We start from the raw sequence: 27270 nt of genomic DNA, 5'->3' as shown, positions 1-27270 counted from the left end.
GCTTGTGGGCCCCTGTTCTCCCTTATAGAGTGAAAAGCAAACTCTTGTTTCCTTTGTGTCGGACATGTGCTGAACAACAAATGCAAAACTGTAAACACTCGGATGAGGAGAGGGCCCTGACAGGTAGTTGGTGTAGCGCTGAGGTGATGAAAGCCATTGAGAAGGGGTACAGAGTGTTGAAGGTTTTTGAAATATGGCACTTCCCTAATCATTCGAAATATTTGTTTACAGAATACATCGACAGGTTTCTGCAGACAAAACAGGAGAGTTCAGGTTATCCCTCCTGGGTGGTGAATGAGGCCGATAAAAAAGAGTACATTCAAAAGTATGAGGAGAATGAAGGGATCAAACTAGAACAATCACGCATTGAAGTTAATCCTGCGCAGAGATCTGTGGCTAAACTGGCTTTGAATTCTTTATGGGGAAAAATGTGTCAGAGAACAGACAGGACAAACACTACACTGATCAAAGACCCTAGTGAGTTTTTACAATTCATATTCTCGGATATGTATAACGTAAGTCATTTCTCCTTTCTGAATCAGGAGGTGGCATTGGTGCAGTGGCGTTACGCAGACGATAGATGTCTCAAACCGGGTAACGCTAATGTATTTATAGGTATTTTCACCACAGCCTATGCTAGACTTGAATTATACAATGTGATAGATCAACTACAGCAGAGATGCTTATACACGGATACTGACAGCGTCATTTTCAAAAGTAAAGAAGGTGACTGGATGCCTCCTCTAAGTGATTACTTAGGAGGCCTTACGAGTGAATTGGACACAGGTGATCAAATAGTAGAATTTGTCAGCGGGGGTCCGAAAACCTATGGTTACCGCACTCTCAAAGGGAAGACTACGATGAAAGTTAAGGGTATTACTTTAAACTACACCAATGGTGAAATTGTTAACTTGAAATCCTTGACAGAACTGGTTAATGAACATGTGAAAAATCCTAATTCTAACGCTGAAATTATGACTACCCACAATCAAATTGTGAGAGATAAAAGAGGCTTTCACTTAAAAAACAAATCACTGATGAAAAGGTTCAGAGTTGTGTACGATAAACGTGTTCTCTTACCCGATTTCACAACATTACCATACGGATATTAAATAACTAACTAAAAATGATTCATCCAAGGGGATTTGATTCTAGACTTCAGCTTCCTTTTTCTTGTATAGTGTGTGGACCAAGCAATAGTGGAAAATCTTTTTTTATCAAAATGTTGTTGGAAAATTGTAAGGATTCCATGTCAAAAACCCCGGATCAAATTGTATGGTGTTATACGTGCTGGCAACCTCTCTATGATGAACTGCTGAACAAAATAAACATACGTTTTGTTCAAGGAATACCCGACTCTTTGTGTGATGATGAACTCTTTCCACCGCACAAAACAAATTTATTGGTAATCGATGATCTGATGGAAACAGCTAGCAAGAACGAGGAGGTAGAGAAGGCTTTTACAAAATATACACACCACAGAAACCTGAGCGTCATCTATTTGGTTCAAAATCTGTTTTTTCAAGGAAAAAGTAGCAGAACCATCAACTTAAACACCAACTATATGGTGCTTTTTAAAAATCCTAGAGATAAACTACAGATAAGCATACTGGCACGTCAAATGTATCCGGGAAACAACAAATACTTTTTAGAATGTTACCAAGAAGCAACTGCTAGACCTTATGGGTATTTATTTGTAGATTTAAAAGCATCAACGCCAGATGAACTTCGTCTCAGGTCAGGATTGTTTGCGTGGGAGAATCCTGCAGTGTATATTCCAAAGAAAAAATTTGTAAAGTACTGAAAAATGTCTGCGCGTCTAAAGAGAAATGTTCAGATGTTGACATCTCTATTTCATGCTACCCCTGGAGAAAGGAAGGTTATATTACGTAAAGCTTCCTCAGATCTCATATTAGCCATCTGCGAATTAGCCCTAAATCTATTGAGAGGAAACATACCTTTAACGTCTCGTCAATATCATCAGTTTAAAAGACAGAAAAAATTAATTAAACTATTTGCTAATAAAAAAACATCTGTGGAGACTAAAAGAAAATCTGTTAACCAATCCGGAGGATTTCTTCTCCCTTTATTAAGTGTCGCAGTCCCCTTCATCAGCAGTTTAATAACATCTGGTCAGAGATAACATGGAAACCGCTGATAAGATGTATTTGGTGCCTCAACACCAATTAGATAAACTTAAAAACATGACGAGTGGAAAAGAAACTGTTAGAAAAATGGTGGAAAATGATATAGACGATGTGATGCGTCATATATTGAACAGATCTGATTTGATTCCTTATGAAAAGGCTAAACTTTATGCATCAGCCTTGCAACGATTTTTAAACATCGTCAAACAGGGGGAAGAGGAAACGTCTCAAATAACCCTTTCCCTACCTACTGAAAATAAACCGTCGACGGAGGCGACTGAAAATAAACCTTTGACGGAGGATTTACAAACAACCAAAGATGAAATTATTAAAGAGGTTATAGCAAATGTTCCAGCCAGAACCAGAAAAAATGCTTCTTACATCATGGAGAAAATATTAAAGTCTGATGATGTAGCTTCATGGAATGATGAAGGTGAATTTATTTTCAATGGTCAAACAGTAAAAGGATCACACATGTTGGATTTGATTAAAAATCTCACAGCTCCTCAAAAAGTATCTGATGACCGGAGACCTTTAGGCTGGGGTGAACTGTTACAAACTGTCGCTAACTTAAACATTCCATTTTCAACCATTCCTAATGCAGGGGTTAGACGTAAAATATCTGATGTTAAAAAATCCAAAACGTTGTATTCTACCCCTGCTTCCTCCCCTACAAGTTATGATTCCTCTAATCTTGAACCTGCTTTTAAATCTCCTAGATTTACCGCTTCAAACTGGTTGAATTTTTAATATTCATATTGTAATTTTATTTCATAAATGATGAATCTTTGTAACAATTAATCATGTAATGTTTATCTTTATTTAAATAAAATGCAATTTCAATGATTTTACATGTGTCATCGTTATTATTTTATTTCAAATACAATGTAAATCTTTCACCAGAGTTAACACATTGAATACAATTCTTAACGTGTGTGTTATTTTTTCTAGGGTACATTTTTTTAACAAAAGCTACAACCATATCATCATTTCTTTTTAAATCATCACTATACATAGACATAATTTCATTTAAAGTATAACCTTTAGCTTTATGATATAAAAAGAATACACAATGTTGTCCGCAACAAACAGATTCGAACCTCTGCACTTGTTTAGAGTTATGTATTATTTCCAGACAGTTCCTTTTTAAAAAATAATAAATAGATTCAGGAAAGATGGGGGAATTTGGTCGATTTCCGTATGAATCGAAAAAATATCCTGTGGTTTCATTGATTATATATAAAGCCAGCCAGTGACCCCCTGGCATGTGGCTCGGGTCGGTATTTACGATGAACAAAGCAGGAAACTGCGTCAATCTGTTCTCGGGTAACTCATCACTAGCAAAAACACCGTAAAAGACTTTTCTTAGAGACGGACAACTTCTCATCAACTCTGTAAGTTCTTCGGTATCCATGGTTATTGATAATCTATGAGAACGTTTCGACGACTATTGATTTCCAAAATTGAATCAAAACTGGCATACACAATTAGATTCACAGTCCTCGGAAGAGGGTTTCGAAATCCAGAGTTCCAGTCTCATATTACCCGACTTTATTAAAGATAGATGCTGCCCACAGTCATCATCGGGTGTCAGGTTGAATGCGACCAGAGTGTAACCTTGGGTGTAGTCTTGTCTGTTTATAGACAACCCCTGATCTTTAAGTTGTTTTCCTGAAGCTAAAATTAAGGAATGAAACTCACGGACCACATTCCCGTTTTGAAAATCCGGCTGGAATGGCTTTGCAGGGTGTTGTGTCCCATCTACATACAGAGCTATAAACTCTGTATCGTAATGTTTAAAATTAAACGGATTTTTATTGTATGCACCGCTGAAAGCGTCATTATCGACCATTCCGAAAATTAATGTTTTAGGAAGGGGTCCGAGGAACAGGTTCTCTTGGGTACAGATACGACTGCCTGCGGGTAGACTGAAGGTTTTCATAGAGACCCTCTCTAACGGATATTTAGCTGTAGCGTTAAGTAACGCCTGCGCATGACCCAGTTTCACAGCTGGAGAAACTGTTACTTTTTTCACAAACAGCGATGCTGAGAGTAATTTGAGATTGTAATCCCTCGGTCCTTCTTTCATTAGACAAAATTCCTCTTTACTTCGAACCATTTTAATTTTTAAATCAACTCCGTTTAGTAAATATCTTGAAAAAATATATCAGAATGGATGTGCCCGATCAAATCAAAGGTTTTACTTTCTGAGCTAAAAAGAGCCCTGTTTTTTAATCCATTATTACGACCTTGAGGGTCGGTTACATCCATCTGACCGGCTGTATCTTTATAAAACAACCCGGTTGAAAATTGCGTTTGCAAGGCGTCTGCGCCATAATTCATGATACACTCCATTATTGATCTGTATGGGTAAGTATTGCTTGATTGACTGATGAGGCGATCCCCAAGCATAACATCTACTTGTGAAAATAGAGATGCTATGGGATAGTTAATCATTCCGACCTTGGCATCGTTAGCAATATTTGACCCGTCAGGATTTGTAATCTTACATCTTAGATGTAAAAAGGTGTTGTTCAAGTCCAGGTAGTCTTCTCCATTTCCTGCTACGTAAAACTCCAAGGGTCCGTTATCAGTCAAGGCGGAAAGTGGCGGTATTTCGACATAAGTATATTTTTCAATACTTGTTTGAGTGTAAGGTAACGTAAAAATGTCTAGCTCAGATTTGGTGCATTCAGTTGAAAGACTGTGTAAGAAAGCCATTGTATTAGAAAATGTTCAATCTTCTGCGTTTGATAGAAGAGGAGGAGAACGAAGCACGCTTGTTGTCTCTTCGTTTGTTCTTTTTCACTCTGCCTTTACTCTCTGCAAGCTTTCGCATTTTATCTGTAATTACAACTCGCCTTCCAGGAGGCCTCTTAACATTCTTGCGCGCAATCGCAGCAATTCCTGATCCATCCTGTTTTTGATTCCTGTTAATAATGTTGCTCACGACGTCACTTACTATGCCTTGCGCGGCTGTTTTAAAATGCGGTTTTACAATAGATATACCCCTTTTAATAACAGGCACAGCCATCCTAAAAAGCGCTTTGAAGATTCCGCCTAACCCGGAACCATACATAGTCGGTGTTCCTTGATACCCCGGAAGACCACTTCCTGCTTGATTTGTATAATATTCTATAAGATTTCTGGGGTCCGTGTAGCTTATACCGGTCATTTTCAAACGCGAAATGAATGTTTTGCGGGTCTAAAGTGAAGTTTAGCGATGAATTTTCCGTAGAGAAAAGGAATATATTGATTCTGGTCTGATTTAATTTCAATAACTATATCGTTTATAAAACTCTTGCTCACAGGTACGTAGTGTGGCTTGTCGTAAGTTATTGTGACAATTTCGTTGTTCTCACCGGTTATATGTACACATCTCAACAATGGTACAAAACTATCCCCTACCCTTTGATAATGAATAATATCTGTATACACGTACAGGGTGTAAAATCCTGCGCGGACGTCTACCGGATAGCGAGCCTCAGGTTCATCACGTGTAAGATTTTTCTTTGGTTCCAGACCTAATATAATTGATAGAATACCTTGAGCCCCCAGCGAATAACTTTTATCAGTTACCATACGTATTTTGTATGTATTAATATTATAATGGATTTTTATTTCAAGGCCTAACTTTTTTATAGATCTATTCATTTCCTGAACCAGAGCATCTATGTTGCTGTAATACCCCGGACTCATCTGACAGTTATAAAATTCTTTTTTCATTCCGTCATCGAATCGAACAAAAAATATGCTTTCCCACGCTGTCAACGAGTACCATGAATGAGGATATTGTACTTCAGTGAGAGACACCTCCCAGTCACCCGTCAATTCAATAGGCTTGGCAAATTTGGTCGTGTAACATGAAATCTTGTTTTCAGGATAGATGTCTTTGGATGCGTTGCTCGGGAGAGTCACGTAGAACCCTGTCTCTTCCATGACTATATGATTATGATTTTCATGGCGTTCCTATCAAATCTTTTTAAACTTTGATGTCAATCACATCCTTTGCAGGGATCCAAGAGTTAAACTTTTCAGGCCACCCCACCCATTTAACTAAACACATCTTTCTCCTATTTTGTATTTTTTCATCTAAAATTTTCTCAATTTTATAGGTTTTATTTTTTCCGACTATAATTTTTTGTAGCTCCTGTTCATAAAATGCCCCGTCAATGTTTTCACCGTCCATATCTTGCAGCTTGTAAACCGGAGGATCTCTCGGTATCTGTTCCAAAACGGTGAAATTTTCGGTCGTATAATTTTGCTCATATCCTTTTTCGAAATATCTTTTCACACGAGAAATCTTTACAATGTCCCCGATCTTAAACTTAAAACGTAGTTTCTTGGTTCTTGAAGGAATCAACCCGTACAAGTTTTTAAAAGCTTTGAATGAATTTGATTCATTAACATCAACAGGTTTCATTTTGATAGAGCTGTGGTAATTACTATTGTAAGCAAGGACCATATCCTGTACCACATCAACGTATTTTCTCGTATTAACAGCTGTGAAATATTTCCACATTTTATTTTTAAGCGTCTTGTTAAAACGTTCACAGACCGAAGCTTTCTGCCCTGTGCCTGTTGCAAAATGTACGATATTATATCTGTTCATTAATCCTTGAAAGCTTTTGTTAAAAAATTCTTTTCCTTGGTCAGTTTGTAGTTTTTTAGGAACTCTCCCATCCATCAGAATAGACTCAAAAGCTTTTGTCACCTCAGCTCCTGATTTGTTCCGTAATACACGTACCCAAGCATATTTAGATAAGATATCTATACAAGTTAACATAAATTTCATATTCTCATTATTCTCTGACAAACTAGTCATATCCACTAAATCGGCTTGCCATTGTTCATCCATGTTTTTCACAAAAACTCTGTTTTTCTTAAATTTAACAGAAACAGGTTTATGCAGAGTGTATGCATCCTGCTCTGCTAGCCAGGTTTTAAGTTCACCATCGTTTACCCGTTTACCAATTTTCTCAACAATAGCTCTTTGCAAACTCTCAACCCCTCCGTAAGATCCTGGGTCTGAGGGCGTGTAATAGATGTGTCTCATTAACTGCTTCGTCATTTTTGTAATAATGAGTCAAATATGTGTGATCTCAATATTTTATTGATTTATATTCAGAAATCTTGGGGTCTAAAATAAAAGTGTTAGATAAATAATATACTTTGGTTTAAGAATTAAACAAGACACCGCAGAGTCAAAACACACACTGTATGAAATAAATTTATATTATTACTTTTCAAAAAATCACACATTGTTTAAGATACATTAAATAAATAATTTTATTATTAGTTTTTCAAAATCACACACAATTGGTTACATACTTTTTAAAAGAATAAAAAAAACATATATATACACAAGAAAATAAAATAAAAATATATACATTAAATAAAATTAAAAAATAAAAAAGTTCAGAGGTGTTAGTGACACATTTCAAACGTTTTATTGAGTAGGTGAGGTGAAATTGTCCATGAGATGTTGAATTTGGTAGCCCCAGTAATCTACATTGTCATTATTGACATGTTCTGAGTACACGGGGGGAGCTTTGTCTTTGATCTCTTTTAGAGCAGTTGCGATATTCATCTCGTTTCGCAAATCGCACACAATCGTTTCAAACGACCCCAACAATTTTTCTAAAGATGGGAGATGCATGTACCCACAGAGATGCAATACTCTCGCTAAGAGAAATTTAAGACACGGGCGATAGAGTTTCTTGAGAAGCCTTTTAGCATTGATGTGTAGGTAAAATTCTTCCGGATCGTAGAGGCATGAATGTTGGTGTTGCGACGGGTGGTCAACGACGCATCCGTTGCAGTTTTCAAGCATATCCTTCTGAATCACCTTCTCAAGGAGGTCCGCTGTGAAAGCCCGAATGATGGAGAGCATAGACGGGGTCACAAACTCGTCATCCTGAGCCTTGAAAGATTCTGAAGTTCCATCCTCACCAGTAGTTTGAAAAAGTTCTGAAGTGGCGTTGTCACAGTTTTGAGCATAGTACAGGTTGACATATTCCTGAGCCATTTTCAGCAGACGTTGCGTTGTCACTTTCTGAGACACGAGTGACTTGTTGAGAGAGAGAGAGAGTGTTGCTTGTTTTTATCTCTCAAGAGTTTTGGGTGTGTACTTTGGCACCTCCCCCAACAACCCCCTACAAGGAAAACTGACGTCAGATTCAAAAATGGTCGTCTAATCTTATTTTTAACCTCTGAAGACTTTTTATCAATTCGTTTTCTTCAAACAATTGTTCAATGTTTTCAAACCATTCTTTATATATTTCTTTCCAATCTTCCCATTCTATTTTCACGCAGGAATCACGATGTGAAGAAAATCCCATATCAGGTGCATTTCTTTTGTGACTGTATAACATCGACAAGCAGACAAAACACGTTCCTTTAACATTCTTTACGAATTGGAGAGCAAAAGTGTGCAATGTCACAGCTCTTGTTGAATTCCAAGGTTTGAAGAGGATCTTGAATTGTTGCGGAGAATACAAATTACCAGACATAAGTTTAGTGTTGAGCTCGTAGCAATGGTTAGTGAAACTGCCCCAATCGTTTCGATGTAGCGTAAAAACTTCTGGCACGCTCTGATTGGCCCAAATGACCTGTCAAAACGAAGTTACAAAAAGTGCCTCATATATCTCTCTGTTGTGTGTAGCAACATTTGAAAAGTGTCAGGACTGTGTTTTGTGTTTATACAAAGGTGAATATAATTCCATCGGTGGAATATACTGCTGAACTTGCATAGCGTCTAAGAATCTAAGCTAACAGTGTCTAACCTGCTGCAGAAAAACGAGTCAAATATAGTTCACTTACTCATCATAAAATCAAGCCGTTGCTCCTCAGGCACGTAAAATACGTGACTGTGCCATCTTGGAGCTCTGCACTCAGTGCGAAAACACAGCCATGTGTAAATTTGTTTTCACACGTCATAAGGTCCTCCAATAAGAGCAGCCAGATTATCGTGCTATTATCATATGAATATGAATTGGTGGGCTACCAAGAGTCATGGTCTGAGTCTCAGAGAGAGATGTTTTAGTGAGATGAACACTTTTCTGTGTAAATATGTTGATGACAACACATTCTTCTTAGCTATTAATGTCCAAGGTTCTTAAACTAGTCTCTTGCTTGTTCATTCAGTTTTGCACAAACTGGCAACCTGGTCGAGCTTCACATCTGGGGAAGAAGCAGACAGTTCTCTCCACTCTTTTGAAAGTGTATTATAGTTCTGATTTTAAATGCTTGGTGTCAGAATTGCAGATTGCTCCTTTTAAAACTACACAGCAATCAGGGATTCAATCATTCGCCAACTTAATCTTCTTCATCCTGATCGGGGTTACTGCTCACATAGTGGGAACACACCAAGGACAGGGTGCCAGGCTCTAGAAGGGCATCACACATTCACATAATTTTTCCAATACTCTCAGGGCTGTACCGAATGTAATTTTTAGTTTTGTCAAATATTTGGGGATTGGAAGTAGTGTTTTTGTTGTGTTTTGTTCAGAAAATCCACATCAGATAAGTATAAACGTCTGTATAAATCATTGTGATACAATAATTTGAAAGGTTTTAGCTTCATTCCATGGAGGCTCTATTACATTCTGTTTAAAGTTATTATACTTGTTCTTTAATGCACTAAAATTACATCAGTCTTAATGTGTGTACTTCAAGATTTATTTTTTACACTATTTTATCATTTATTATTACTACTATGAATATACATATGTATATGAGCATCCTAATGTAATTTTTGTTCGGTTATAATTCATTCTATGCACTGCCCATAAATGTATATATTATTTGCTATAACACACCTGGGGTGGGATTATACATTCTATGTTAAATAGTCAAGCTGACATGTATGTATGTGTATATGCAAAAAGTGATCATTTAAAAAAAGTAAATAAATAAATAAATAAAAGGATGTTTTTAGCCAATTGAAGTTGGTATAGGCCAGTAAATATTTAATTATTTTAGCTTTAGTTAGCAAAGCAAGATTTTTCTTTAGCCTAGTAAACATGGATTATTAATAGGGCTGCATCAATCCAATATTAGGATTGGTATTGGTCTGATATTAAAGTTAGCTGGATCAGGAAATAGAAAATTAGGCTGATCTGTGTTAGTAATGTTTAAATCAGTTCTGATGCCTTAAGTCTCTCCCACAGATTGACGTAAGCAGTTTATTAATTGAACAATGGTACTGGGTTAGTACGAGGTGGTATTACCGAAACGCTATATCTCAGCATTTATCAGTATTGTATCAGTTTCACAGTATTTTTCCATGCATGACGTGTTAGCCGCCTTGATTGCGAGACTAATTTCTGCAGTACAATGTACAAAAAAAAAAATATATAAAAAAAAATAAAAACACCACTATTTCCACATTAGTATTACATGTAATACAGGTTTGCATGGCCCCACAGTCATAATCAGATTTCAGAGGGTGGCACTAAATTAGTGAAGGAATCGTATGGCATGACAGTTGCAGTGAAAGTAGAACCTTTTATTTAACACATTTTTCAGACAACTTCAAAACTATAGTTTAATTTTCAAAACGTATGTAAACACTCTGTTAACGTTATCAATCTCTCACCAGTTTTTTTTGTTTGTTTATTTTAGAAAAAAATTATCTTAATTTACAAACAAACTAGGTATGTAGATATAATGTAGTTAAGGCTGCTAGTCAATGGTTGTACTGCACTGAAGAAGTCCCAAAAATCCTAGTCCCAGTAAATAATATTTAAACAAATAAATAATAACAACAATCATAAATGGCGGCACGGTGGTGCAGCAGGTAGTGTCGCAGTCACACAGCTCCAGGGACCTGGAGGTTGTAGGTTCGATTAGCGCTCCGGGTGACTGTCTGTGAGGAGTTGGTGTGTTCTCCCTGTGTAAGCGTGGGTTTCCTTCGGGTGCTCCAGTTTCCTCCCACAGTCCAAAAACACACGTTGGTAGGTGGATTGTCACCTCAAAAGTGTCCGTAGGTGTGAGTGAATGTGTGTGTGTTGCCCTGTGAGACTGGCCCCCCCCTCCAGGGTGTATTACCACCTTGCGCCCAATGATTCTAGGTAAGCTCTGGACCCACCGCGACCCTGAACTGGATAAGCGGTTACAAATAATGAATGAATGAATGAATAATCATAAATAGTAACAATGTGTTGAAGCCAACAGGATCACAAAGCGGCGATGCGCTGAACGCCTGTCATGTGAAAGCCTCCCTCAGGCTGGCGGCACGCAATGCGCAGAACCCTTGTTACGTGGAATCCTCTTCTGTTCTATGCATGTTTAGCAGCGCAACAATGAAAATGTCCCCTGAAAAAAATGTATCGGACATGTTTAGGCTTTTTAAACTGGTGTGGCCGGTATATGAAAAATTAATATAATAAAACTAAAAAACTGTTTTTGGTGCGAACCTGTATACCACCCAGCACAACATGAGGTTTATATATCTGTATGTGAATTGAAAAAAGTCAGTGGTGCATCCCTAATTATTAACATAATTACCAAGAACAAACAAATACGGTCTAATTTCTATAAATAATTTCTCTTTTCCCTGGAACCTATCAGCAACTATAGCAAACACCTAACTCAACTGCTCTAAACCCAAACCCAACAGAGCAAAATGCATTTCTGCTCTGCAAATGACCAAATGCAAATGCAAAGGCCAGCTCATTTACAGCGCAATCAAATAAAGAGCTTTTACAATATTGACATTAAAATGTTATCTGACCACAGCAGCCAAGCACTGGGTCGGTACATGCAGTTGAAACCAGGGCAGCACCTATGTGTAGAGACAGAACAAGTCTAATGTGTAACACTGACCTAAACCATCTATTGAAGCACTCTTGGTCTACTAAGATTCAGAGAGTCGAAAAAACAACAGTATTTATATACTTTAATAATATGTCAATTTTATTTTAAAATGCACATAGATGCTGAAACCAATGTATATTTTTAATAATATAACATTAACTACATGAATCCTCAATTACAAAAACAGATGGCTTTTTATTATGGAGTGAGGAAAACAGGAAGTAAAAAAATGAAGCCTACTGCAGTTGTTTCTATCTCTACACACCTGACAAGTGAGTGTGTGTGTGTGTGTGAGAGAGAGACGAAAGAAAGCAAACTAATATTAATTAGTTGCAAATATTTAGAATGTTTCTTTCGGTTTGGCACATACTGCCTAATGAATGGGGCCTGTTTAGATTCAACATACAGGCTTTAAATTAGTGCTGTCAAAGCTAAAGTGCTAATTTTTAACATGGATTCGTCAAATGACGATAACGAAATTTATTTAGTAAATTAAGAGATTTTAATTCAGAAATCAGCAAAACTACACTGAGATAAAGAAAAAAAAATACCTCTATCCAGTTTGTCATGTTTACAACACTAACGTAAATTTGTTTTATTCCTCTCCATACAAAGAAATACAAGTATTTTAACTTTAATTTATCACTGAATATTGTTGCAATTAAAAGTATTGAATGTGTTGATTGTGTTATTCTTACATTGATTATTTTATTTTAAATTTAAAAATCCATTTATTAAAAGCTTCAGTCTCAAGAAACAGAAGTTTGATTAATCAGAGCAAGTTATGCAATTAAGTTATTTATTTTTATGTCGACGTATCCTTCTTCGATGTGTAATTAATTTTGCGCTGCACCTGTTTGCGGTGGCGGTGGGGGGTTTGGGGTGTTCAAGAGTGCCTACCACTGCTAAGAAAAATTCTAGGAGGACAGAATGAATATTTATACACACACACCCACACACGTGTGCGCTGGCAGTTATTCCCAGGAATGTAATTAATAAACAAATAATAAATTAAAAGATTTTTTTTTCTTTTTGACTTTTGGTTATAAGATAAGGTTATAAGCGTGTGAAGCATCATTTAGTGAAGTGAAAGCTTCTGCTTAAGATGTTAAGCAATTAAAATATCTACAAACTGGATTCCAAAAAAGTTGGGACACTAAACAAATTGTGAATAAAAACTGAATGCAATAATATGGAGATGCCAACATCTAATATTTTATTCTGAATAGAACACAAATCACAGATCAAAAGTTTAAACTGAGAGAATGTATCATTTTAAGGGAAAAATATGTTGTTTCAAAATTTCATGGCATCAACAAATCCCAAACAAGTTGGGACAAGGCCATTTTTTACCACTGTGTGCATTCCCCCCTTCTTCTTACAACACTCAGACGTCTGGGGACAAAGGAGACCAGTTTCTCAAGTTTAGAAATAGGAATGCTCTCTCATTCATGTCTAATACAGGCCTCTAACTGTTCAATCGTCTTGGGCCTTCTTTGTCGCACCTTCCTCTTTATGATGCGCCAAATGTTCACTATAGGTGAAATATCTGGACTGCAGGCTGGCCATTTCAGTACCCGGATCCTTCTCCTACGTAGCCATGATGTTGTGATTGCTGCAGAACGTGGTCTGGCATTATCTTGTTGAAAAATGCAGGGTCTTCCCTGAAAGAGACGACGTCTAGATGGTAGCATATGTTGTTCTAGAACCTGAACATATTTTTCTGCATTAATGGTGCCTTTCCAGACATGCAAGCTGCCCATGCCACAAGCACTCGTGCAACCCCATACCATCAGTGATGCAGGCTTCTGAACCGAGTGTTGATAGCAACTTGGGTTATCCTTGTCCTCTCTGGTCCGGATGACATGGCGTCCCAGTGTTCCATAAAGAACTTCAAATCATGACTCATCTGACCACAGAACAGTCTTCCATTTTGCCACATTCACATTTAAGGGCCCGGAGACCACGAGCATCCAGTAGAGTTTTACGGCCTTGACCCTTATGCACAGCAATTGTTCCAGATTCTCTGAATCTTTTGATGATGTTATGCATGGTTGATGATGATAACTTAAAAGTATTTGCTATTTTATGCTGGGTAACACCATTCTGGTTTTGCTGCACCATCTTTCTGCGCAACAATGGTCGAATTGGTGATCCTCTTCCCATTTTGGCTTCAGAGAGACACTGACACTCTGAGAAGCTCCTTTTATACCCAATCATGTTGTCAATTGACCTAATCAGTGTTAATTGGTCTTTCAGCTGTTCGTTATATGCTCAAATACCTTTTTCCAGCCACTTATTGCTACTTGTCCCAACTTTTTTGGGATTTGTTGACACTGTGAATTTTTGAATCAACATTTTTTTCTTTAAAATGTTACATTTACTCAGATTAAACTTTTGATCTGTGATCTATGTTCTATTACGAATAAAATATTGACATTTGCCATCTCCACATCATTGCATTCAGTTTTTATTCACAATTTGTTTAGTGTCCCAACTTTTTGGGAATCCGGTTTGTAAATGTCTATATTTACCTATACAACCATCTTTCTTTTAACATTCATGTGTCAAGAATTTTGCTTTTCGGTCAACTACAAAAAACTCATGCAGACAAAATTTCAATACAGCTTCTTTTAAAAAGGTACCAATTAAAAATATTTACAGCTGTTCCCTGCTAATATTCCCTGCTAGTACTGGTCTCAGATCAAGGAGTGTGGCCAATTTAAATCTCCTTTCTGTAATCACTGGAGCAGACAATAGGTTCCCTGGAGACATTTCACTGTTACATTCTACACAAACTCCCCTTCCAAAGCCTTTTCATTCCTCTGTCATCCAACCATCCATCCTGCTCTACCTCCCACTGAAACATGCCGTGTTCAATCTGCTTGTCCTTGGATGTATATAAACTCCAGAATCTTAAAGCCACTGGGAACTTAATCTGGATTTCCTTTCTAATGATGCTAACCTGGCTCCTTATGACCCCCAGTGTAAATGTACAAATAATTTCATACGAGGTTAAATATCTAATGTCACCAACTTGTAGAAGGGGCGGTCCTTAAATGGATAAACCTTATACATTACACTGACCAATCACAAGGCAAACATAGAGTGTGTGTGTGTGTGTGTGTGTGTGTGTGTGTGAGCTGCAATACATTTTCTAACCTACTGGAGTATATATTGACTGGTAACTTGATTACAGAGATTGAAATCTCAGTAATCCATAAAGATCATCAAATCATAACTGCAATTCAATGTAGAAAGCTAAATAAAACTGCTTCTTTGTCTCTGAACTGTGTATTGATGAAGCAAGATTTTGACAATGACAGATGACTGTCAGTCATGTATGTTTATTAGAATATTAAGACTACCTCAAAACTGTTCTCGGAGAGATCTGATTAGAGTATTGTGGGACTATTTTAGGAGAATTTAATTAGAATTTCATTAGAAATGTAGAATTATTATATTTTTTTTTGCAGTGGTGGAAGGTTAGTGTGAGCCCCCCCGTGTTGTCAAGCTAAAACGTATTTAAAAGGATGGAGCTGACTTGGACTGAGTGCATGGAGGTATTCAAATAAGAATTACTGTACTTGTACAAATAACTTCCTCCATGTAATACCAGCCTCACTTTGCAAATTTTATAGATATATACAAAATATATATGAGTGCAACTTTTTTTTTCTTATTGTAATAATTTAAGCATGTGCATTAACAATCTGGTTAAATATATTACAATCAGACATTTACCACAAACACAATATATAAATTACAATACCCATTAGCATCAATAAAGTGATATTTAACATCATTATAACTACTGACATTTTATAATGATTTACAACTTTCCAAAAAGCTAATTTCTCTATGGAAGCACAAACCAGGCATAAAGAGGCTCTGGACACTATGTATAGAGAATAGACCAGAGCCTTCCGCCGAGCGCAGAGTGACACACATTGCTGACACAAAAAAGAACTACCAAAATGCCAGGGGTCTCTGAGGTGGGCCTTCAAATGAGAACAAAGAACACAGGTTAAAGACTGAATAAATGACTGTTGAAATAGCAGTAGGGCTATTTATACCATTTTTAGGGCTGCGAAGCTTGGGTCGGCATATTCTGTGAATATGAGTAGGGTGGTCATGGTTGTCATTAACAAAATCCAATTCCAATACCTGCTTTAATATCGCTCTCTCCAGGCTGAGCTGTGGCTCACAGAGAGGCTTTGCTTGTGACCCTGCTAATTTGCTAACTTGGGGCACAGAGAATAGATAATTTAACCAGTTTGTGCGGAGGTGCTGTAAAGGCACAAAGTTGACAAAATTAAGTGTGGTGTCTCCTCGCTTTGTTGTAAGTGTGTTGTTTTAGCATGTTAGGCTGTTTTATATGACTGAGTTTTAGACTTCACTTGCACAAAGATTTTTTTTATGTTGCCTGAATTTTTTTCTGAGCCTGAATATGGGAGGAGTGGGAAAAGCACTATGTTTACTGCTGGAGCCTGAGTGTAGGTTGAGTGGAGCGTTGTTTTTATCAACAATCACATTTATCCAAAAAACCTGAACACCTAAAATTCAAAACAAGAAACCGAATACCTACCAAACGAACAAATATATAAATACCCGAATACTTGGGGCCAGCTATTGTTCAGAAGAATTAGTGCACAGCACCTGCCTTAATATTAAGGCGGCACTGCTGCTCCCAGCATGGCTCCACTCGCTGTATCATTCATTAACTTGTGCGCTACATGGTGCCACTAAGGACACATAGTGTACACGAATAAACCACAGCTTCATAGAGATGTTGTAATTTGAGGTGTAAAGCTGACAATCTGTACTGTAGACTGTAGCTTTGCCATGCTTTGTTGTAAGTAGGTTGCTAGGCTGTTTTAGGCTTCATTCAAGACATATGTTTGCAAGACTGAATACATGTGGAGTGGAGGGTTGCTTTTATCAATGGACACATTTATCAAAAAACCCACACACAATATCTGAATCTCCAAATTGACAATTGAATGACTAGCAAATCTGGGCAGCATCAATGTGAAAATAAATGTGTATATTCAATATTTTTCATGAGCATATCTGCCTCTGTCACAAAACATTTGTAAAATATAGGCTACAAACAGACTTGGATAACCCCTGAATTACTATTACGAACATGTATACCTCATTTTTAGATGATTTAAATGCAGTTATATCAACAACAATGTATCATTTCACCAAATAAGTCCAAAATCTTCTGCTTTACTAAAATGAAAAAGACATTATTAAATAATTAATTTCAGGTTGAAATACCGGTCAAATTTAAACATTAGACTGAAAACTTGAGCAAGTATTTTCAGAATTCAATTTTATTTGCTAGCTATTTGTTCAGTGTGCTCAAATGATTACACGGGTTTACTCCCAAAATAATCTGTACATCAAAACAACATAACTGCTTATTAATAATTGCTTGTTGCTCTTCACAGTATATTTCAATTCCATGATACGTGAACAGTCAGAAAGTTCCAAAATGACAGGAACAAATCCTGTTCAATTCAGTTCCATTCATAGCTCAGAATATGCTTTTGCTCGCATGTAAACCACCATTTTGGAGACACAATAACAAGACAATAGCAATGATATAGTACTAATATAATCAAAAGTGATATTCCTGCACTGCACCATGACCAAGCAAAAGCACACTTTATCACTCTGTCAAAAATTAGATAAATTTGTGCCTTGGTGCAACTCAGACAATTATTATTCATGTATTATTATTCAGGGAAAAATTAAATGTAGTTTCTTTGTGACACCGTGCTAAAATTAGATTTTTATTTATTATATTTTTTAAGCATTGACTCTGCGTCACCACAAAACTAACAAACCCCTGTAGGGACTGAGACTCCATTGGCTGCAGCAATAAATAATGGACAAATAAGTCTGGCTGCTGAGTGGCTAAATAAAATTAACCAATTAATTAAAATTAATTAATGGCGCAGCAGGTAGTGTCGCAGTCACACAGCTCCAGAGACCTGGAGGTTGTGGGTTCGATTCCCGCTCCGGGTGACTGTCTGTGAGGAGTTGGTGTGTTCTCCCCGTGTCCGCGTGGGTTTCCTCCGGGTGCTCCGGTTTCCTCCCACAGTCCAAAAACACACGTTGCAGGTGGATTGGCGACTCGAAAAGTGTCCGTAGATGTGAGTGTGTGAGTGAATGTGTCTGTGTTGCCCTGTGAAGGATTGGCGTCCCCTCCAGGGTGTATTCCCGCCTTGCGCCCAATGATTCCAAGTAGGCTCTGGACCCCCCGCGACCCTAAAAATTGGATAAGCGGTTACAGATAATGGATGGATAAATAAATAAATAAAATTAAAGAAGTGCATTCTCTGTTTAGGAGCCGTGGAGGATCTGCCACTGCATGGTAAAGTCTTTTTTTTAATTAAATCTTCGGCACTGGTTTCATTTTTGACTTACATTTATCAGAGAGGTAGACCTGAGAGCACTCAGCAATATGTGCCGAGAACTGCGCTTCTACCAGTCTCGCTGTCGCCTCCTGAAATTTCTTGCTTTCGACGGTGGGGCAGGATAGACATTGGCTGTTGAAATTAAACCCAGCCCACCAAGCACATTCTGCACACTGCACTACACAACTGAGAAATTAAAGCGAAAACAGATTCTTCAAGAATTTTAAACACAAAATTGATGATTACAGAAATATTCTGATTACAAACAGTTTTTATAACTTTCTATATTAATGAGGGTTTTCTCAATTACAAAATGTCATTTATTGGTTATGGATTCTGTTTTTGGTTCTCAGAACTTTAAAACCTATTTTGACGCAATAGTATATATGCTTAGTTTACCCTGACCTGAAAAAACAGGCACTGATCATAAAATGGGAATATAATGAAACTGATAAATCAACTTTAATTACACTCAAAAAGTGAAACTTGTATTCATTACACACAGACTGACATTTTTCAAGTGTTTATTTCTTTTAACTTGATGATTATAACTGACAACTAATAAAAACCCCAAATTCAGAATCTCAGAAAATTTGAATATTACTTAAAAAGATTTTTTTTTCTTTAGAAATGCATGAACATGTACAGCACTCAATACTTAGTTGGGGTTCCTTTTGAATTACTGCAGCAATGTGGCGTGGCACTGCTCAGGTGTTATAAGATTGCTCTGATAGTGACTCAGTAGCAGTCCAGTCCATTTTGTTTTTATACCAGGCGAGAGGCTGTCTCTTGATCAAGAGTGACTTGACACACTTACATACGTGTGAGAGGTGGTGGTTCTTGAAGCACTAACTCCAGCTGCAGTCCATTCTTTGTGAATCTTTGTGACCACATTTTTGAATGGGTTTTGTTTCACAATCCTCTCCAGGGTGAGGTCATCCCTATTGCTTGTACACTTTTTTGTACCACATCTTTTCCTTCCCTTCACCTCTCTATTAATTTGCTTGGACACAGAGCTCTGTGAACAGCCAGCCTCTTTAACAATGACATTTTGTGTCTTGCTCTGCTTGTGTAAAGTGTCAATGGTCGTCAAGTCAGCAGTCTTCCCCATGATTGTGGAGCCTACAGAACTAGACTGAGAGGCCATTTAAAGGCCTTCACAGGTGTTTTGAGTTAATTAGCTGATTAGAGAGTGTGCCACCAGGTGTCTTCAATATTGAACCTTTTCACAATATTCTAATTTTCTCAGATCATGAATTTGGGGTTTTCATTAGTTGTCAGTTATAATCATCAAATTAAAAATAAAATAAACACATGAAATATATCAGTCTATGTGTGTGAATGAATGAGTATAATATACAAGTTTCACCTTCTTGACGGAATTACTGAAATAAATCAACTTCCATGATATTCTAACCAGCACCTGTATTATATTGGAGCATGCATTGGGTTCAATGTCTGAATTGGAAGACAGCTCCAAAACAATTCCAACATTTCGTTGTATCTGGCATATTGTTCATTTAATGGAGACATATTATATCCCTTTTTCCATGAGTTAAAGGCGACATTCACAAAACACTTTCTAAAAGTACGTTTGCATGCTCAAAGCTGGTCTAATGCATTTAGGAAAACCCAGTGAGTGAGCATCACATTTAGGACTCTACATAAACATTTGGACAAACTGGCCCCAGAGAATTTTGTTCAACATGACAAGGTTCATCCATATTAAAAACTGTTGTTGAAGACTTGCCCCCGTTTGAATTTTCACTCCTGACTGAATTGAACTGGACAAACAACAATTGCATATATGTACCATAAGAGGCCCCAAAGCACATTTAAACTGTCTCTAGCTTCGATTTATCTAACCTGTTTCACTACAGAAAAATGCCCATTTCCCAATTGCCCAATTGGAAATTTGCACTTCCATTTAGTGAAAAATATTTTTACTGACATCAGAACATTTCCACAGAATCATGCTCTCTCTCATCTCTCCTTAGTGCTTGCTCTCGCTCACAAAAGCACTCACACAATCATTTCCTCTCTGTGGTCAGCCATGAACAGACACAGGCTCCTGCTCTCTTTCATAGGTGAAACACCACTGCGAGTACAGAAACAAAAATATGAAAATTGATGTGACATTAGTATAAGGCAACAATACAAAAATAGGGAAAAAAAAACAATTTCGAAGGAGAGTTACAAGAACCAGGGGAAAAAATACTGCCTTTTAAAATATACTACCCAAATGACCAGATTTAATTACGTAACACTAATTATAGTAAAACTGAAATTTAAGATGTCCTTTGACTGGGTTTAGACCATGTAGATATTGCGTTTTAAGCACAAACTTTAAATGAAAACCCAAACACTACGGTCTCCAATAGGCTGGAGTTATATCTCTTTTAACCAGACTTTTGCTCATATGGCTTGCTGAGCATGTTTATTTGCTAAGCAAAGCTTGCAGACCTGGTCAAGCAACTTCACTGGCGAAACAGAGGCGTGGAGCTTACAGAGCAAGTTTACTCACCTTGTGGGATTCACCAAGCAATTAATAATTGTGTGGAGTCCACTAGCAAAATTTTGTTAATCATTTTGCTCAAGAGCACATCAACATCAAGGCAGAGACTGCATTCAAAACTGCATATTAATAGACTAGATAGTAATTTTGTATGTAAGAAAACACTGCAGCATTTAAAAGTGTAGTATATAAAGTAAATAAGTCTTGCAATGTTACTGCAATCCAAATGTATCCAAGTAGCACCTTGTAGTAGTCAACACCAATATTTATAACCGATATTATGTTTGTAATTAAAGCAAATTCACATTGGATAAAAGCAAAACAAATCATTTTTATCTTAAGACAAGCCTTTTCAGTATTTGTACATTTCTGTGCTTTTTAATTTCATTCTTTAAAATTTCAGTTGTAGTTCATTAATATTTAATCAAAGATTTACTGCTGGTTCCGAATGAATGGTTTCAAGAGGGGCACTAATAAGTGCAGCACCTAGTTTGTTTTGGAGAGCAAGGGAGAGGACAGCATAAAGCAGCTCAGAGTGAGCGTGATTGAGCATGTGTTTGTAACTGTTTATCTTCATGTTTCAGTAATAAATTCAGACACTGAATGACTATATTTTCATGTGTTTTACATAAGGGCTCCTGGACTGTGGTGGTTGAGAGTATCTTTCTGTCGTTTAACCTGCTGTGTGTGTGTTTACACCTCTGTGTGTGCATGTACGGAGCATCACTGATACTTTAAATTAGTTTTCACCACAGAAATTTAATCCCAGAGACTGTTCTCTGCAGAAACTTTGAAAAGTGTCCACACAGCAGAAAATTTACAAGCGTCATTGCATATGCACAAGCACAAAAAGGCGGCAAGGTATTGGTTATAATATTGGCTAAAATTCCAAATGTCGGATCGATAACAACAACAACTAATCAGCAAATAATATATTGGCCACCAGTATATCATGCATCACTTAATAAAAAGGTATGTTACTCATTTATTTAAAAAAAAAAAAGGGTCTGTTACTCTTGGGGTACTGTTACCCTCACTACAGATTACTATATGGACGTATACTGCCTTTATTGTTTAAATACCAGCAACTTACTGTTTTCAATACCACACTATACAGTATTACCATCATACTCCCCAACCCTAATCTCCAGAATAAGACAGTATATTCATAATCATTGTGTTTAACATTAACTATCCGACATTAAACTGGACATCTGACCAACCCCCACCCCTGCAGATTTTTTTTTTTTCCTTTTTAGAATTCCCCTATAAAACACTGTTGCCTAACTGCTAGCCCTTTAGCAGCATTGAGGATGTGAGTCAAGCACTTCATACGTAACCACCAGTATAACTAAACACTCTAAGGAGAGGGAAAGAAAAAAATTTTTAAAAAGTGACCAATACCCTGACCCACAGAGAAATACCAAACAGGAAAATAGGTCAGTTTTGCAGAAAATGCTTCACAAATGTCGTCTGAATATGTAAGAAATTGGCCCAATCGTTTTTCATCAAATAGCAGGTGGTTAGGAGGCTGAAGAAATACATTTATTCATTGTCTGTAACCTCTTATCCAGTTTGTTCAGGGTTGTTTTGTGTCCACAGCCAATCCAGAATCATTGGGTGCAAGGAAGGAACACACTGGATGGGGGCCAGTCATTTGCAACACACATTCACTCACACACTATGGACACTTTTTAGCAGCCAGTCAACCAAAATGTGTCTTTGGGCTGGGGGAGGAAACCGGAGCAGCCGTGGGAAACCCATGCGAACACAGGTGGAACAGTGTGTCACCCAAGGCAGGGCTCAAACCCATAACCCCAGATGACAGTGACTCTACCTGTTGCACCACTGTGCCACCCAGACCTTCAACATAATAATATAACAAATATAAAATAATATAAATTGTCTTGTGACTTTTCAAAAATTGTCCCATTCCTATTAGCAAGTGCACTAATAACTATCACTGGGTGATAGGTTTTTCCACAAAGCAGGTTTTATGATATTGAAAGAATTGAACTGAGGTATAGGCAATTTTGTTTTGTTTCTAAATATTACAAATTTACTTCAAAAAAATAAAAAAAGAGAATTTGAAAGTAGTTAATTTACCGGTGGCATCAGCACAAGTGCATTCTGGTAATTCTCAAAAATTATCATCCAACTTGTGGTTCGGCTGCTGGAGGTCACCTTGACTAATGCCCTTGTGCACCGGTCAGGGATTGGGATGTGCAACCCCTGACATCTAGGTAGGTTATAGGTACTAGGAACTTCAATAACACAGGCACTCTGGTGAAATCACCTGGTGCACATTTAAACTTCAGGACCGTCCAATATGAGTGACGCGCTGCTCTTTTCCTATAGGACACTTGATGCTTAGGTTTTTAGGCTAAACTGAGAATTACTGCTATGTAGAATAGCCCCCTTGACTAACCTGGTCATATGCAAAAGATTGGGCACTTGGTAAATAATGACGTTTGACTGATTTACAGAAGACATTTCTGTACAATTTCAACGCACAAAAAGTCCATTTGCTGTATGTAACATTGATATGAATTTTATTTTGGAAACGCTTCAGAATTACTCTAATTTTACATATTATGGTTAGATTTTTGCAATTATTAGTATCAGCAAATTAAACTGTGGATTGAAAACCAGAATATTTGAACCAGTTGCCCGCAGAGGACGTTTGGTGTGATTTCAAGAAAGATTTATAACCAGAAACTAAGCAGTAACAGCGTTCCTTTTAATTGCTTACTTCTATGTGACTCTATAACAAAGTCACATTTAAGAGCAAAGTCGAAAACCTAGACTAGATATTACAGTGCGTTAACGAAGGCGGACCATAAAGAAAAGGCAGGTAAATTAGCGACAGGATAATCACATGGTGGGTTTAATGGGTTTAAAGCATTAAATTGAGCTGTAAGAGCTTACAAGCTTGTGCTAATATAAACGTCAATGGCAAATTGTAGCGCGCACTTCCGAATTTTAATGTGGTTAACGTTAACACTGCGATATGTATAAACAGACCCAGCTCAGCTGTCGCTATGTTATTTCATATGTGACTAGCATACCTTTTCAAATAGAGTACTGATTCTACGCTATTTGAACTGTGGTTCCTATGTGTATATTAAAACCAAGCTCCAATTCCCTTCGGCTGGCGTTTGTTCTCTTTGCTGCTTTAAGCTAGCAATAAATGGCAGCTAGCTAACACACACAATCGCGGTGATACGCAGGATATCGCACCGCTGCTCATAACGACGAAATAGAAACAAAACCACGGCTTACCTCTTCTTAAAATTCGATGTCTTATCCCTGTATGACTTTAAACATCCGTTGGCTCTAAAAATCGAGCTCTCGGCGTTGATAAAAGCCCCTGTGTACGTTAGAACAATTCTAGCATAACCTGTCTGTCTCAACAGTCAACCATCAGCCTGAGTGAGGAGGCATCTGCTTGTTCCAAAACCCGGAAAAAACGAAGAAGAAAAAAAACGCCTCAGGGACCTCTTCCCCAAGCACATTATTCCTGAGTAGAAGTGGCTTACCTTTAAATGAACAATGAATAATTTTCCACGTATTCACGAAAGCCCAACAAATGCTATAAAAAACTGAATTACTTTAAAGCCAATTCGTCAGACTAATCCATGTTTTAGATATCTATGTTCAGCACAGGATATCTAATATATACTGCCACTATACACACACACACATATATATATTTAATGTGTCTGTATAATGACTGTTCATAAAGAAGAATCACTGGCGAAAATAGCTGATAAAACCTTTTAAATTGTAGGATTTTTATTTGATATTTTCCCACATTTAATCCACGTATTTCGTTTCTCTTAACACGAGCCCTAATAAATTCATTGGGCTGATTAGTGAAGTGCATGCATTTGGCGCCAACTGGTGTTCATTAGCAAAAATCAACCACAAAATTAAGAAAAAAAGAATATATATATATATTCTTTTTTTCATATATATATTTCATATATACATATATATATGATGCTGGTCTTTCAAGGAGGGGAAGCTCAATTTCGGCCTACATCATAAAATGTGTCGGTTTATTTATACGTAAATTCTACCCTCCGTTACTTTTTAAGAAAATGATCTGTGACCCTGTCGTACCAACAAGGCGTCTTTTCCAGGGACTTGACTAGTGTCCTCTCAATGGCCAGCAGAGCTAGGCTACTTAAACGGCCTTGGCCCATGGGAAGTGTGTCCGCCTGTGCTCCCACGGATCTCTACACCAAAGGATCTCTGATTCGCTCATTTCGCTGTTAATCAAAAAGGGATTCAGCCTCAGACAAATCTCCAATCATCTTGCAGAAGCTGAGCGTCCGGGCCAGCCGAGGCCAGCCCACAGCCCCATAGACCCCCAGAGACGCTGAACGTCCGATGGGCGGGACAAAGCCCAGCATTTATCCAATGGCTCGTCTCGTTTCGCTGCACTTCGCTATTGAACTCTGAGGACGCTCAGCGTCCACACTGTTTAAAGCACTGTGAATGATTGAGAGGAAAGCCGCGTCTTTACCAGTGATAAGAAGCTGATTCTGAACAAAAGTTGAACGCGTTGTAGTGCATATTTATTCAATGACATGTACACACAACAGTATATATTTGATCACTTTTTTTACATTTTAGGGGAAGCTGAGCTTCCCTTGCAGTCTTAGAGCAATCACCACTGCTTTTCACCTACAATGTGTTAAGCATGGGTCTTCTTAAAAAAAATAAAAATAAAAAATAAAGTAAAAGAGTTACTACATGGCCAAAGTTGTGTTTTCTCAAATGTGTGGAAGTACACATATGACACTTAGGCTCAGATTCATGGCATACATCAGTTCCAACAACAGTTTGCAAGTCTCTGCTGTGTTGTCATAATTTGTCAATACCTCACTGCCCTCAACAATAATGGAAATATCAGCAGTAACCTCATGTCTGGCAGCCCGGGCAACAAAAAATTATTATTATTATTATTATTTTTTTATGAAAAACTGTAAACTGTATGCAAATTCATTAACTACAGAACTTCAAATGTAAAAGATTATCAGGTTATAGTACAAAGGATTATACAAACGGTTATGCTATAAACGATGCTAAGGATATGATCTAAATAACTTAAACTAACCATATGCAATTCTCCCTGCCCAACTGCTTTTCTCTCTGCCCCACTATTTTTCTTTCCACTGGAGTCCATCTTTACATAATTCACACATGAACTGAAAATGAACTAGTTCAACGTCCAGTTCATACTAAGGAAAATTAATTATTTCATGTTCATAGTTCATTTTAAAAATGTTAACTTACTTCACATGCATTTGTATTTGTTTTTTGTATTTTTTGTTATTTTTCTCAATAAATAGGCTTCTATCTTCTATCTTTTTTAATATAACCTCCTTCAACCCATTAATCACTAGCCCAAAATCACTGCTACTGTTACAGGTACCGTATAACAGCACCGAAGTAACAGTTAATTCCTGAAAACAGGAGAGAAATAATGAGGCAGGGAGGCAGGTCTTAGCGTTACCGAGTTCTCTTGAGCTATTTTTTATTAAATTATTATATTTTCTTCATGTACATACATGGTCTTATTCCCTCAATTCACTTAATCTTCAAAGTGTCTTTATAAAAACAAAAAGATATTACCAATGTTCACATTGAATACAAAAATATGAAATCAATTCTAACCACACGTTCATGTCTTTTGTTCTTTTTATCACATATACTGTGTATTATTTTAATACATTAAGTGACCACCCTAAACTCTATTTAACATACAATTATGAACTGTACTTTTAGCACTTAAATATTGTGTTTTTCATACACTTCAGATGTATCAAAATTAGTTTAAGTGTACTGCAAGAGATTCTCTGTACTAACACTGCTTCTGTAAAATTACACATCAAATGATTTTTTTATATTCTACATGAAAAACAGTTTTCCTATAAAACTAACAAAATAGCAAGAAACATATAACGTTTGGTGGGAGACTCATGTGACCTATGCTAACTTGAGATTCTCTAACAAAAGAAATTTGTGGCGCCATTAGCCAGCTACACTCGGCAGAGCTTAGTTTTCTCATTCCAAAAAGAAGCATATATTACAACAAAATGATTATCTTAATGCAAATTATTCCATGAAAAGTGCTGGCTCACAACTCAATGTGTTTTTTTTATGACATCTTTAAAGAGATATTTCACATTACCAACCTGAAAACAGGAGAGAAATAATGAGGCAGGGAGGCAGGTCTTAGCGTTACCGAGTTCTCTTGAGCTATGAGAGAATTTCAGCAACGTGCGTAAGGCAACTCTCCATGTCACACTGCCCCCTACTGTCGCTGAGTTAGATCTACTGGCAAAGT

At 37.2% G+C, this 27270-nt stretch overlaps 1 protein-coding gene across 2 annotated transcripts in view; it reads right to left on the bottom strand.

Moving 5' to 3' along the window:
* LOC136677501 (alpha-1,6-mannosylglycoprotein 6-beta-N-acetylglucosaminyltransferase A-like) overlaps positions 1–24619 on the bottom strand; it is a 247051-nt gene extending 222432 nt beyond the window's left edge. The window contains exons 1-2 of one of the 2 annotated variants that reach the window (XM_066655064.1): positions 24452–24619; positions 24195–24356 (exon numbers count right to left, since the gene is read on the bottom strand). The gene's annotated coding sequence lies outside the window, so the exon portion shown is untranslated. Of the gene's footprint in view, positions 1–24194; positions 24428–24451 lie in introns of those variants that run through there. The other variant, XM_066655063.1, reaches the window with a different exon arrangement.
* Between the last annotated feature and the right edge of the window lie 2651 nt (positions 24620–27270).

This window comes from Hoplias malabaricus, chromosome X2 (genome assembly GCF_029633855.1).
Source record: "Hoplias malabaricus isolate fHopMal1 chromosome X2, fHopMal1.hap1, whole genome shotgun sequence".
Taxonomy (NCBI): domain Eukaryota; kingdom Metazoa; phylum Chordata; class Actinopteri; order Characiformes; family Erythrinidae; genus Hoplias; species Hoplias malabaricus.
The sequence above is the reverse complement of the archived record's forward strand: the minus strand, read 5'-3'. Positions and strand labels throughout refer to the sequence as shown.